At 40.7% G+C, this 14,338-nt stretch overlaps 1 long non-coding RNA gene across 1 annotated transcript in view; it reads left to right on the plus strand.

Moving 5' to 3' along the window:
* Nucleotides 1-908: 908 nt before the first annotated feature.
* LOC116700170 (uncharacterized) overlaps nucleotides 909-14,338 on the plus strand; it is a 22,786-nt gene continuing 9,356 nt past the window's right edge. Inside the window, exons 1-2 of the long non-coding RNA XR_004334583.1 lie at nucleotides 909-919; nucleotides 11,990-11,992. This is a non-coding gene — a long non-coding RNA (uncharacterized LOC116700170). The remainder of the gene's footprint in view (nucleotides 920-11,989; nucleotides 11,993-14,338) is intronic.

Here is a 14,338-nt window from a genome sequence, read left to right on the forward strand (position 1 = left end):
ATGGTGTTTTGAGCTAACGTTAGCAGTCAAACAATCATAGATACTGTAGTTAAAATGTCTTTTAAATGAAAGCTAGTTTAGCTACAAGCTAGCAATCAAACACAACAAAGGCTGTCACTGGAATGGCGTTTTGAGCTAACGTTAGCAATCAAACAATCATAGATAGCTACAACGTTTTTGAAATGATTCCCATCATCTGTTATTGTTTGTAATGAGAAGTTTATTATTTCATGGATTTCACAAATTTCAGTATGACACGTTATGCCGTAAACCGTTTAAATCTGAGGACACGCAACTCACATCTGCACTTGACTCACATCAGGGAGTGACACTGATCCGTCTCCCTTAGTTGATCAAAAAAGTGCCTTTGAACACACCAAAGTGATGAGACGTAATACGTCTCCATAAGAGGAGGTGGCCCTAATCTGTATTGCTGCCCAAAAATGAAAACCGGCAGCTGATTGGACGAACGCATCACATGGGTCTGGTTTCTCTGGGAATTCAAAGCCAGACTGTCACGGCGGCTTGTTAAAAATACAATCTCATATTTTACTACATTTTTACTCACCGAAGCGTGTTTCTGAAAACCTTTTAAGCGAGAAATAGGCCATGCAGCTCAGCAAAGGTCAGATTAGAAGATTTTTGTCAGATCACGCTCATGCCTTTCCTTGTTTCTGGGTTTGCACTCCACCAATCAGATTGGTCATTTGAGTGTAAGTGTCAGCCGGCAGTGTCCGCCTTCCGACTGAGCATGTCTGGTCGGCCAAAGTGAAGGCCAATGGCCCCTCTGGAGCACACCGAACAGACTCGAGTCACCGATCTCGCCAGACTGTCCAACGGCCGATTATCAGGTTGCTGTGTCACGGCCGTAAAGGTCAACTGGCAGCGCTAGAGTCGGTGTTCAGCAATGCTGGATGATGTGTTTGATAAGAAAGCCATTTGACACTGTTTCCCGTTTATAACATTTATTATATCAAAGATTTAGCGTCAATTTACAAGCTCTGCAGAAGCTTGGAGAGTGTTTCCGCCAGATGTACACACTCTGCCTTTCAATATCTTAGAAGCACTTCATACAGGACATGTTTAGGTCACATGCCAAGTCACATACAGGTTTGCTACGTGGCCATAGTAAAGGTCACATTTTTGGATAACATCACATGCATCTTTATCCACTCATCACTTTTTCCCATAAACGTCTTTTCACTCAAATGGAAATCATTAACCCTTTGTATTGGCTCATCAACGGGGATTGATTTGAACAGAACCAATGTGCAATGTCCCCTCCAAATGTCTGTGCACGTCCCCGGCGTGTAGTGTGTTCTAACAACAGTGTAAATTGTAATTTTCCCAGTCTACACTGGGGATCAATAAAAAAGTATACAGTACATAATTATTAAATTACTTATATCAAATAAAGTGTGCTGTAACTGTTGCAGTGTGCTGGCCAGACCCAACAGACATTCTTGTAAAAGTGCAAATTAGGGAGTTCATTACCATGGGTTTCTTATTTAAATTCGACCCCTATTCATTATCATTTCTAAATGAATTAATTTAAAATCTATTGTCTCAAACAATTTACTGGAATTGGATGGTGGAGCAACATTCAGTGTTGTTTTGGACCAAGCAAGCTGAAATGGAGTGACCCTTATGTTAATTCATTAGTTATTGTTAACTAGATATTCAAGATATTTATTTATTTGTCATATGCACAGATTTTACACCATGCAATGACATTCTTAAGTTGCAACGTTTCCCACAATATAAAAATGTACACAATATACACACAATATATTTAAAAGATTCAAGTATAAAATTGCATGCAGCAGCAAGACATTAAAAGCATTTTAAAAAGCATATGCATTAAACAAATGCAAACATTCACAGTGTAATGCAAACAGTGATTAGATTGCGAGTAGAAACTGTCAGAAGACTGAGTCATTCAACAGCCCGATGGCCTGTGGATTAAAAACTGTTTTTAAGTCTGGATGTTCTGGCTTTCAGGCTCCTAATGTTCTGGCTTTCAGGCTCCTACAACTATTGTTTTATTGTATTGTTGGCCTCTGACAGGAGGCTCCTTCATGCCCGAAAGGCAGGCTATTTGCATTGGAAAAGCAGTGAAAACAGGATCATTTTTTTAAGCTTTACATTATGTTATGAAGCAGAGCCTGCATTTATTTCAGCTCAGTATCGGTATATTTGCCAGGTGGCCACACGTCAGCGCTTTGACACTGAAGTAAAGGTTATGCCCATGAGAGCATGTGTCCACAGCTTTGATACCTACGCACTTTCTTTTTGGGTGAGAAATGATGCAGAGAACACTCACTCCGTCACGTTATCACAGTTTTCCGAGCAAATTGGTCTGACGTCCTTTCAGTGTGTGAGCTTTTATGTTGCTGGAGTCACAGACCCAAGTTGTTAAGGTGACCTTTGAGATAAATCCCAAAGTGCTGAGAACACACCAAAGGTAATAGAGCTGGACTGGTCAGACTAATGTATAGGCCATTGTTCCAGTAGTTTTGTTCCAGCTGAGATCTTGCAGGGTTCATTGAGGTCCTGTCATCTTCCACTGTTTCTCTGTGTCATGTATGCTCACTCGGTCATCAGCAACAATGAAAACACCATATTCCAAACTTTTTGACTTCTTTTTCTGTGTTAGGGGGTGTGGAATCTGTTTATTATATTGTTATTTCTTAATATTGTTTTCAAATAAACTAAAGTAATTGTTTACAAATGTATACAAGCATATGCAGGGCTCTAGATTGTGACACATGCGACGAATGCAACTATTTTTTTTTATTTTTATAAATCCTAGGCTATTTATATATGTGTTGCAGCTGTATATTTTCAATCTGAAAAGGAAACCCTGTCTTCGCAATGAATTTTAATCCAAATCTGTTTTCATAAAAGTGAAAAGTGGCTCTGACTTAAAACTGATCATTTAGCCCACTTTGTAAAAAAACGTTCAAATGAAATGTTTTTTTTTTTATGTACAGTATAATTGTGCTTCAAATAAAAACCAAAATTTGCCTACACCTTATACTTGTTTAAAATCATTTACATAATATATATATGAATGTTTATGAAGCATGATATAAAGGTGACGCGAGGAAAAATTTGGGTACACATACATTTCATGCTGATGCATCTAAATAAAATGTCTGTCTAATAGCTAAAGGTAAAATCACAAAACACTTAAAGGTCATGGAAATCCATTCAGATTTAGTAATTTGATAATGTATCCACCTTAATTATTAAAAAGTATCAGTATTTATCCATATTGGCGATACTGGCCCAGTATTTACTTGTTATCGGATTGATACCATATTTTGCAGTATCGCACGGTAGGGCTGGGCAATATATGGATATCGCATCAATATCGTGATTGGAGGCTAGATATCGTCTTAGATTTTGGATATGTTAATATCGTGATATGACATAATTGTTACCTTTGACTGGTTTTAAAGGCTGCATGACAGTAAAGGGATGTCATTTTCTGAATTTACCAGACTGTTCTATTATTTACATTTTTCCCACTTAGACATAATGTCCACATTACTGATGAACATTTTTCTAAACTCTAGATGTGATTTTGTTAAAGAACCAATTGTCAACCCCAGAATATCGAGGTATTGGTCAAGAATATCATGATATCTGATTTTCTTCCCTATTGCACGCCACTACTGAAAAGGCATTTGATCTTACTCTACCCAGGTGGGCTGCTGCCTTGCCTGAATCCTAACTTTTGAGAACCCAGTTAATTTGTAGGGAGGTTTTATAGTTGTCTGAAGTAGTCGATCCGATAGGGAGTTCTTTGTGAAAAATGAAAGAGCAATAAACCAATGGGAGCTGTGCTTGACTGCAGTGTGGCCTAGACTCCCCAGCAGGGCCCAGGTTGACACTTGGCTTTCAGATTGTGGAGAAGGTTGCTGTGGAGGACCTGATACAAGTAATGTGGGTGCAGAATCCAAACAGTACTTCAAGGAAGTCCTCAAAGTCAATCTCAAATTGGTCTGCAGTGGAGCAAAGGGAGGCGTGGGAGAGCGTTGTTACTGTAAATGAATGACTGGACCGTCTCAGGTTAGAGCACAAGCAGATGAATGGGTGCTGCATTTCGCTGTTTTGTATATTGTTTTCTAAAAAAATCTGAAAAAACACATCATCTTTTTATTTTAGTTCCACCAAAGGTTTTTCATTGCGATCAACACCATGAATAAACTAAACTGTCTGGATCCTGCTTATTAATATTTCAAACATGATGCTTTGCAAATGCTTATCTTATTAAGTTTCTGTCCACAGTCTCATGATTGACATAGTGATGCAGTTCATTTATTCAAAAAATCCATCATTAGATAATGAGTCAGAGAGGGATATATTTAATTTATAAGCTGTAATCAAAATACGAAACTGTGCGTGTGTTTTTGCAACTTTATTTGTATGAGTTGTCCAGATGTTTATGGACATTAGCAAACGGTTTAACAATCCCTTTTAAATGAGCTTGAGCTCTCCTGTAATTGGCCCCTCTCCACCGCGAGGTCAGCAGCAATAGAGCTGGAACATTTTCCCCCCTACTTCCTGTATTATGGGATTATTAGGACCAAACCGGAGCCGCTGAGCGGTAGAATTCTGGAGAGACTAAGAAAGACGGTTCTAGTGATCTTATTTCATCAAGTGCATAATGTGTGAATAAATGATTGAAAGCAATAAGGGCGTGCTCAGATATTCTGAAAGGAAGAGACTTTGGGTCCTATCAGCGCAAAGCCCGACACAAGTGTCTTTACTAGTTTAACCCTCATGTTGTCCTCGGGTCAAATTGACCTGTTTTCCTATATCAATGTTCTTCTTAATTATCCAAAACAACATGATTGAATCCACACAACGCTCTTTGGCAAGTACAAATCTCTACTTTCATGAATTTTGGGGTGTCTTATTCAATTTTATAGCATTTGGAAAAAACAATTGAAGTGTTTCTGAAATAGTATTAAGTAAAAGTTGACATATTCCATCAACATCCATTGCTTTAATTTTAGTCTAAATAATTCCTAATTTCTAATTTTCCAACTCAAACATTACGTATAATTTCCGATAAATGAGGTTTATTGATTATTAATTCCAAAAATAACTGTAAAACTAAAGTGAAAAAGCTAGTGTTACGTAGTGTTAAACGTCAAAAGTGACAAACATTGAAAAAGAGACAAAAACGTAAGAAAAAGTTAAAAACATTGATTAAAAAGCGGCAACAAAAGTGTTGAATTTCAATCAACACAAGGGTCAAGACAGAGGCAGTTGGCAACTTCCTGTCCAGCACCCACGTCATTTAAATAGCAAATGGACCTGCGCCCATCTTTGGACCAATGGCGGTGGCGGATCTAGAAAAAAAGGCATGGGGTGGCAAAGGGGGAGCGGGAGATCTTGGCAGGGTGGCACCCCCATATGTAAATACTGCTATGCCCTACTATGCCCCACAACACCCTGCTACGCCCTGAACTGCTATTTCTACTCATAGTTCCATTATCTTTGTTGTTACTATAATTGCCACTGTTTATCATACCAACTGCTATAATTACAATAAAACATAATTCTCTATATCTGCATATCTGTATCTGTGCAAATCGCTGCCCACCAAGAGCCTGGGTCTGTCTGAGGTTTCTGCCCAAAAGGAAGTTTTTCCTCTCCACTGTTGCACCAAATGCTACTTTCGGGGGAATTCTTGGGTCTTTATAAATTATAGAGTGGTCTAGACCTACTCCATCTGTAAAGTGTCTTGAGAAGAGTGAACTCTTATTAAGATTTCATACTATGAATAAAATTTGAATTTAGCGAAAATTGAATCAAAATGCTGGATCCTATTTATTGATGCATACAAATAGAATATAGAACAGATTGTGTCTTATTTTATCAGTAATTAGGATCTAACAAAAGGTCAAACAAATGCTAAGATTAAGAAACTGTAAAACATAATTAGATAATATGTATGTATGTAAATCTTTAAATATGTAACCCTATACCAAAAACTGAAAACATGTCATCAGGAGATGTTATGTTACTGTACTGGAATTTATATGGAAGGAGAATATAAACAAACCACATGGTCCAGGGGTGACTGCAGGCCTCTTCCTCCCTGTCATCTTCATCTTCCTCCTCCTTATCACACTCTACCTCTGTCCCTCTCTCTGAATCTGCAACCTCCTCTTCATCGCTCACAGACAAGTTTTTTCACTTATTTCTGCATCTCCTTCTGTGGTATTTTCCTTCTCTGGTTTCTCCCGCTTTCTGCCTTTTCCTTCTTCGTTTCCCTCCTTCTCTTCCTCCTGTTCACTACTCAGAATTTTGCTGGCTGGCAATATCTCCACTTTGAGGCTTCAACTAATATCTGAAGCTACTCTGGCCTGCAAAAGTCAAGATGTGAAAACTTCATGTTATCCTTGTATTTCAGTCCACTGTAGGGCCCTGTATCTAATAAGTAGCCTAAGAAACATAAAATCAGAAGAGATTTATTACATGCACGCAACAGTTCTGTTTAGACTAGCCTTCTTAATCCCGTTGTATTTGATGTTTTCCCAGTTTGACAGTAAAGGATGTCACCTGGCATGGCCGCGGGAACTAGGGGTGCGGAGGGTGCTGCAGCACCCCCTAACAAAAGGACAAACAACTACAACTATAATTTAAAAAAAAGAAAAGAACATTTATTTTTAATAAATTGATTATTAATATAAACCTAATCTCTTTCATTAGAAATTAAATGTAATACCTTTTACAATTTGGTAAGTAAGAGATAAACACATAATTTGATTAGAATGAATCTGCAGATTTTGTGAATTTTTAGTGAAGAGAGTTGTGGAAACATTCCCGGCGGGTCAACAGTGCAGATGTTCGCAGAGCCATGGCACAAAAGCGCATTATGGATTTCTTCATAAATCAACCACAGGCTAAAAAGCCTAAAACATTGGAGAAAGACAACTCAGTAACTGTAACCGAAAGAAGTAGCAGCAGCACCTCAGCCTCCACACTCCCAGATCAACCTGCTAGCAACAAACCACCAGGCAGCTAATGTTGTTAGCCAAGCTAGCAGCACCTCTCCACCTCCACACTCCCAGAGCGACCTGCTAGCACCAGACAACCAGGAAGCTAATGTTGTTAGCCAAGCTAGCAGCACCTCTCCACTTCCACACTCCCAGAGCGACCTGCTAGCACCAGACGACCAGGCAGCTAATGTTGTTAGCCAAGCTAGCAGCACCTCTCCACCTCCACACTCCCAGAGCAACCCTGCTAGCACCCGACGACCAGGCAGCTAATGTTGTTAGCCAAGCTAACAACACCTCTCATCCTCCACCCTCCGAGAACGACTTACTAGCAACAGACCACCAGGCAGCTAATCTTGTTAGCCAAGCTAGCAGCCCCTCTCCACCTCCACACTCTCAGAGCGACCCTGCTAGCAACAAACCACCAGGCAGTTAATGTTGTTAGCCAAGCTAGCAGCACCTCTCCACCTCCACACTCCCAGAGCGACCCTGCTAGCAACAGACCAACAGGAGCTAATGTTGTTAGCCAAGCTAGCAGCACCTATCCACCTCCACACTCCCAAGCGACCTGCTAGCACCAGACGACCAGGCAGCTAATGTTGTTAGCCAAGCTAGCAGCACCTCTCCACCTCCACACTCCCAGAGCAACCGGCTAGCACCGCACGACCAGGCACTAATGTTGTTAGCCAAGCTAACACACCTCTCATCCTCCACCCTCCGAGAACACTTACTACACCAGACCACCAGCAGCTAATCTTGTTAGCCAAGCTAGCAGCCCCTCTCCACCTCCACACCTCCAGACGACCCTGCTGCAACAAACCACCAGCAGTTAATGTTGTTAGCCAAGCTAGCAGCACCTCTCCACCTCCACACTCCCAGAGCGACCCTGCTAGCACAAACCACCAGCAGCTAATGTTGTTAGCCAAGCTAGCAGCACCTATCCACCTCCACACTCCCAGAGCGACCCTGCTAGCAACAGACGACAGGGGCTAATGTTGTAGCCAAGCTAGCAGCACCTCCCCCTCCACACTCCCAGAGCGACCCTGCTACAAACGACGAGGAGCTAATGTTGTTAGCCAAGCTAGCAGCACCTATCCACCTCCACACTCCCAGAGCGACCTGCTAGCACCAGACGACCAGGCAGCTAATGTTGTTAGCCAGCTAGCACACCTCTCCACCTCCACACCCCAGAGCAACCTGCTAGCAACAAACCACCAGCAGTTAATGTTGTTAGCCACTAGCAGCACCTCTCCACCTCACACACTCCCAGAGCGACCCTGCTACAACAACCACCAGGCAGCTAATGTTGTTAGCCAAGCTAGCAGCACCTATCCACCTCCACACTCCCAGAGCGACCCTTAGCACCAGACGACGGGGGAGCTAATGTTGTTAGCCAAGCTAGCAGCACCTCTCCACCTCCACACTCCCAGAGCGACCCTGCTAGCAACAACGACGAGGGAGCTAATGTTGTTACCAAGCAGCAGCACCTATCCACCTCCACACTCCAGAGCGACCTGCTAGCACCAGACGACCAGGCAGCTAATGTTGTTAGCCAAGCTAGCAGCACCTCTCCACCTCCACACTCCCAGAGCAACCCTGCTAGCAACAAACCACCAGGCAGTTAATGTTGTTAGCCAAGCTAGCAGCACCTCTCCACCTCCACACTCCCAGAGCGACCCTGCTAGCAACAAACCACCAGGCAGCTAATGTTGTTAGCCAAGCTAGCAGCACCTATCCACCTCCACACTCCCAGAGCGACCCTGCTAGCAACAGACGACGAGGGAGCTAATGTTGTTAGCCAAGCTAGCAGCACCTCTCCACCTCCACACCCCCAGAGCGACCCTGCTAGCAACAAACCACCAGGCAGCTAATGTTGTTAGCCAAGCTAGCAGTACCAGGGCAGCCACGGAAGGAACCTTAACAACGTCAACTCAGCGCTGCAGCCTCGGGGTCACACTTGGCAGACGTTTTGGAGATGAGGATTTTTTGTGTTATGACTGCAACACAAGGTAAGAATGCTAGTTCATTATTATGCTGCCGCTCTGCAGTAAATCGGCATCAACGGTTCAGTAACAGTTCAACTGAAAGTTTATAAGAATTATTGGAGATAATTGTGTTTTTTTACATGTGTGTAAAGCCTTATAATTGAAAAACCTGAATGAGATTGCATCTATATTTAATATTCCTATATCCTACCTATATTTTAACTTTCCTACCTTATTGTTATAAAAAGATAAGTCCCTGTTAAGAACTGTTGATGCATACGGCCCAATATCTTTATGCCTTAAATTTTCTATTGCTGTGCTACAAAAACTTAAGGCTGCATTTCTATATTTCTGGCTTACTTCACTTTCATTTGATTTAATATAATTCAGTGATTATTCTGTGCTACTGTGGCAGCTGTGTGCCTATACCGTGTATTATTTTCTGGTGTTCCCGGGTCAGTAGCCTATGGCATGCCAATTGTTGTCTTGGATAGGCTATTTATAATGAATTGAATCTCTATACAGTGAAATAAATTGTGATGGATGCAGTTAGGTGTGTGGTGGTTGACTTTGGCTGAAAACTTCAGTTGGGCACCCCAAATTCAAAATATGTTCCCGCGGCTGTCACCTGGTTTTTATTTGTGCAGCCTTATTACCGTGATATTTGATAGGAAGTGGATTTTTTAGCACTCCTTAACTAATCAAATACAAATGTATGTCTCAGCAAGCACTGGGTAGTGTGTTGAAATTTTCAAAGACTTTATATTTAAAATCCTAAATCAGAATGCTCAGATATTACCCGAGTGATAGTCTGGGGTGGTGGACTATCACTCTGAAGTGAAAGGAGTCTGGCTAAACAGGAGGTTTTGTTTTATGAGCAGCCTGAACAAGGGTTAAAATATAGTTTTCATTAGCAGCCTTAAAAAGGATTTTAAAAATTTCAAAATCATACATCACAATGCTCTGATATTACAAGAAGTGACAGTCTGGGGTGGTGTACTATCACTCTGAACCAGGGCTGTAGTACTGGAGTCCGGGTTGGACTCAAGACGTTTTTTCTATGGTCTCGGACTCCCTGGTATTTGCTGGATTTTCTCCATAATTCAACAGTAGATATGGACATGTATATGGACAAATTCAACGGGAAACCATATTTGGCCATTTGGGGGCAGTGCAAAGTGAGTGACTTTAGCAATGGAACTGTCAAAATCTTGATTTCCACAGTAGACATGGACATGTTGGCAGCCTTAGACAGAGTAGGAGCTGTAGTATGTGAATCAGCTTTCAAATTCAACGGGAAACCATATTTGGGGCCAATGCAAAATCAGGCACCTTAGCAATGGTATGGTCAAAATCTTGATTTGTTTGAGCTGGGTTAATAATTCTACGGTAAATATGGACACGCTGGGCATCCTTAGACAGGAGAAGATCTGGAATACTGAAATAATGCAGTTTTTGTTGCATGTGTGTTGTCACAGGGGGTCACCGTTGCCTCACTTGTCTTAATGAAACCAAAGCTGTAAATGATTCTGCTTGTACTCGGAAGTGTGATTTTCCAGGGTAGTAGAAAACAGGTCCCCTGATCTCGGATTTCCAAGCTCGGAACTCGGACAACTACCGAGTACCCCGAAGTTAAAATTCCAACATGGCTGCTCTGTGCATCAATAGTTGTGGAACATACACATATAAGTACATTTTTGTCTCACTAAGTCAGTCGTACACACAGTGTTGTTTGTCTTCTATCTGGGTACATCTTACACCGTTAGTATGCACAAAAATAAGCGTAATGCGTTGCTATAAACTGGCATTGCTAACAATGGCTAGAGTTATACAAAAAAAATAAAACAAATCTGACTTGTAAATGGAACACATTCAAATCGGTTGTGACTTCATTCCCAGCTTTGGCTTCCGAGTTCCGAGGTAAATAGAACTCAATGGAAGAGAGATGCTGTGGTGATAAGTTATTAAGAACATGCAAAGAACAAAATACTGTAGTCATTTCATACCAAAAAATCCCACATGAATATGAGTTTGGACTGAACAACAAGATTAACTGATAAAGATAAGTGCATCCAATGAAACTCACTAGAAGTCCATTAAAAAGTGCACAAAGGCATGATAACATGATATGGAATGTTCTCCATGAAGTTGGTATTAACCTTAGGTATTACAGTTAATCATACATTGAAACATTCCTCTAGACGAGGAGTGATATACTGTCTTCTTCTGGCTGTTTCCACATCTCATTGGGAAGTTGCACTGGTTGAGTTCCAGACGTCGACTGACCACAAGAGAGCAGCATTCCTCCGTAAACCAGACGACACAGTCATGTAGTCACTTGGAAACAGACATGAGCGAAGCACATCTCTGAAAAGCTTTGCTTTGCTATTTTTTTTTTTACAGACAAATGATGTTTCTTGAGAATATAATGAGAATATATGATGATAATAATGAAATACAGAGCACACAGTATGTGTGTCCTGTGCTGTATGGAAGCATGGGTGTCCAGAAGGAATCACAGCTTTTTATTTTTTTAGTGTGAAGTCAAAACCTTACAAATGATCATTGCGTTTGTGACCTTCTAAATGGGAACACGTGAGGAAAAAGAGCAATCCTGATCATTTGAATGCTTCACCTGCAGCTTTAAAGTGGGACACGGCTTCATAGGGCCAGAGGCAATCACACTAAAGAGACAAAAAGAAGAGAGAGAGGCAGTAAATCTGGAGGGATATTACACAGCGTCATATTCTGGCTGCCAGCAAATTGCTGCTCTTTTCTTTCCATGATTCTTCCCACTGGCAGGGCCAATTTCCATGGACCCGAGTGCCCATCATAGAGGGCTGACTGTCAGTGATTTGGCTGTGGGCAGGTGCGTTGCAGTAACAGGTAGCCTTGGAGCTCCCACTGCCCTAACAGAGCAATTAAATCACTTTCCCAGGGTTTGCTGCATGCACCCCCATGGACTAAGTCATTTAGCAAAAGGAGAGGGTGTATTCTCTGCTGAGAGGGGAGAGGGGAGGGGGCGCAGCGGCATGTGCTCTCTGGTGTTCAGGCTGCGAGTGGCTGAAAACAGTGGATTAAGGGAAAGGTCTTGGCCTTGCTGATGGGATTTTTCTGCAAATATAGCCAAGCCCCGCAGCAGTGTTTTCCCTCAAAATATATAAATAATGATTTACATCATGAGGGCTTTAAAAACAATGGAGGACGGCACTGTTTAAAACCCATTTAAAAGAAAATGGGTTGTTTTTTTTCATCTGACCTCATATTGTTTGGATTTTTGGAAAATTTAAAGCCTCGGTTAAGTAATAAAGAATCAAGATGACAAATAATAACAAGTGGATTAAATAGTAAAATAATATAAATGGCAACAGAAAAATCAGGGCAGGAATCATGATATAAAATGTCTAAAGTACAGGAAACGGCAAATGAGTGATGAGTGTAGTAAAGAATGCGGGGGGGTGTCAGAGGACAATACCAAACAGTGACTAGTTCAATGTTCATAAAAAAAACAACTTAAATCTCAAATGTCCAGTTTCCAAACACCAGTAGGCCACACAGCTTTATGGATGTGTTTACTTGACTGTAAAAAAGAGCGTTGTAAACTGGGCTTCATTTCAGTGGATAGAGTGGAGCTTTAGCCTTACATCACGTCCCTTCAACTCCTGATCTATAGCCTGTATTTAATACTGTTGTGTGATGCAAAGCTGGAGCATTGCAGCACGTGACAGGAGTTAATCCATGGATCCTATAGATATGCTGTGTTCACTTGGAAACGGCAGAACTGACTGAATTTTTCTTCATTTGACTTATCATCACATCATATACAGATTTGATGATAAAGTCAAACAAAAATCAGAAAGACTACTTAAAGGGATATTTTCAGCGTTGGAAAGATGAACATGTCTAAAAATTGGTTCACACTTGCAGTAGAAATGTGATTTTTTTTTTCTTTCTTTTTTTTATTGGTCCCTTCTAGGCCAAGAGAAGCAGGAACATGTGTTTTGGCTTATGTGGATGAAAGACACCAAATCCCAGAATGCACTTGCTACAACCAAGCCACGTCTACAGTTTACTGACAAAGACAGTGAGGCACTCAACTCCAGTGTGTTTTATTGTCATTTCAACAATATTCAAGAAACATTTTACCGTGGTTCAAGTGGTGTTACACATTTAAAATATATAAAAATGACAATATATAAAAACGCCATATGAAACTTCATTTAGTCTCCGTAGCAGGCAAAGCTCGCGTAATATGTAATAAAGTTTCCTGCATATTCTCCGATCTGTACCTATGTATCCCAGTGGTACACCTGTGTGGTAGTTTGAATGCACATAAATGTTGTAAAAGTGTGCTGCTGAAAATCATAGACAGAGAAAGAAAATAGATAGCTTAGCTCCAAGATGGCTGACACTCGACTTGCTTCAGGTCCGACCCCCTATGGGCCGGTTGAAAGCATGCACATCTAGCTGGCTTGTAGGTCACTACCTCTGGGCAAGAATGCCTCCGAAGATGCTAAATGAGGATTTTTGCGTCATCAAAGGTTTTTTTCCAGACACACAATACAGAGATCTCTGGTCTCAGGGGGACATGAGGGAGGGAAGCACACTCATTCGGGTTTCTACTGATACAAAGCTGAATGCAAGCAAAAATAGGTATCTTTGAATATGCTTTAACAATACTGTACATGTGATGCTTTGCAAGTTAAATTACAATATTGTGGTGAAATGTGACCATAAACTTATAAAATTTCAAGGTGCTTGCTCTTAATTTGGTGGTGCCTTATATTTCTATTTAACCATATGTCAAAGGGAAACATTTGACATTTTACTACATTTATCTGACAGCTGCAGTTACTTTGCAGAATGGGTTATTGCATAAAATATAAGGTCAGCTAATAAAGTATAATCCAATGTTACATGTACATATTAAACTGCTCAACTGTATAGTAGTTTAAAATAAATCAGTTCCACCTTGACATTAAAATGCCATTTTCACAAATCCAAGCATCAAAAATAGTATTCCAATCATATGATAAATATCTGACTACGTTATATATCTGAAACGTTGAGTAAATGCTTCTTCTTAACATACACGCCGTATCATCAGCATCTAACATTCACTGTTTATAATAAATTATCCACACTATGCACAATAGATTAAATTAGCTTCAACATGTTCAGATGCAAATTATAATACTGCTTACATGTTTATGCAGTGATATTATTCCAATGTCCATCTGTCCTTTAAAGATATAATATTTTACACAGGTGCCATTCTACATATTGTGTACTTTTATATTTAGCTCATTGTTTTTATTTCAGCTATTGCTACAT

This window comes from Etheostoma spectabile, chromosome 13 (genome assembly GCF_008692095.1).
Source record: "Etheostoma spectabile isolate EspeVRDwgs_2016 chromosome 13, UIUC_Espe_1.0, whole genome shotgun sequence".
NCBI lineage: Eukaryota > Metazoa > Chordata > Actinopteri > Perciformes > Percidae > Etheostoma > Etheostoma spectabile.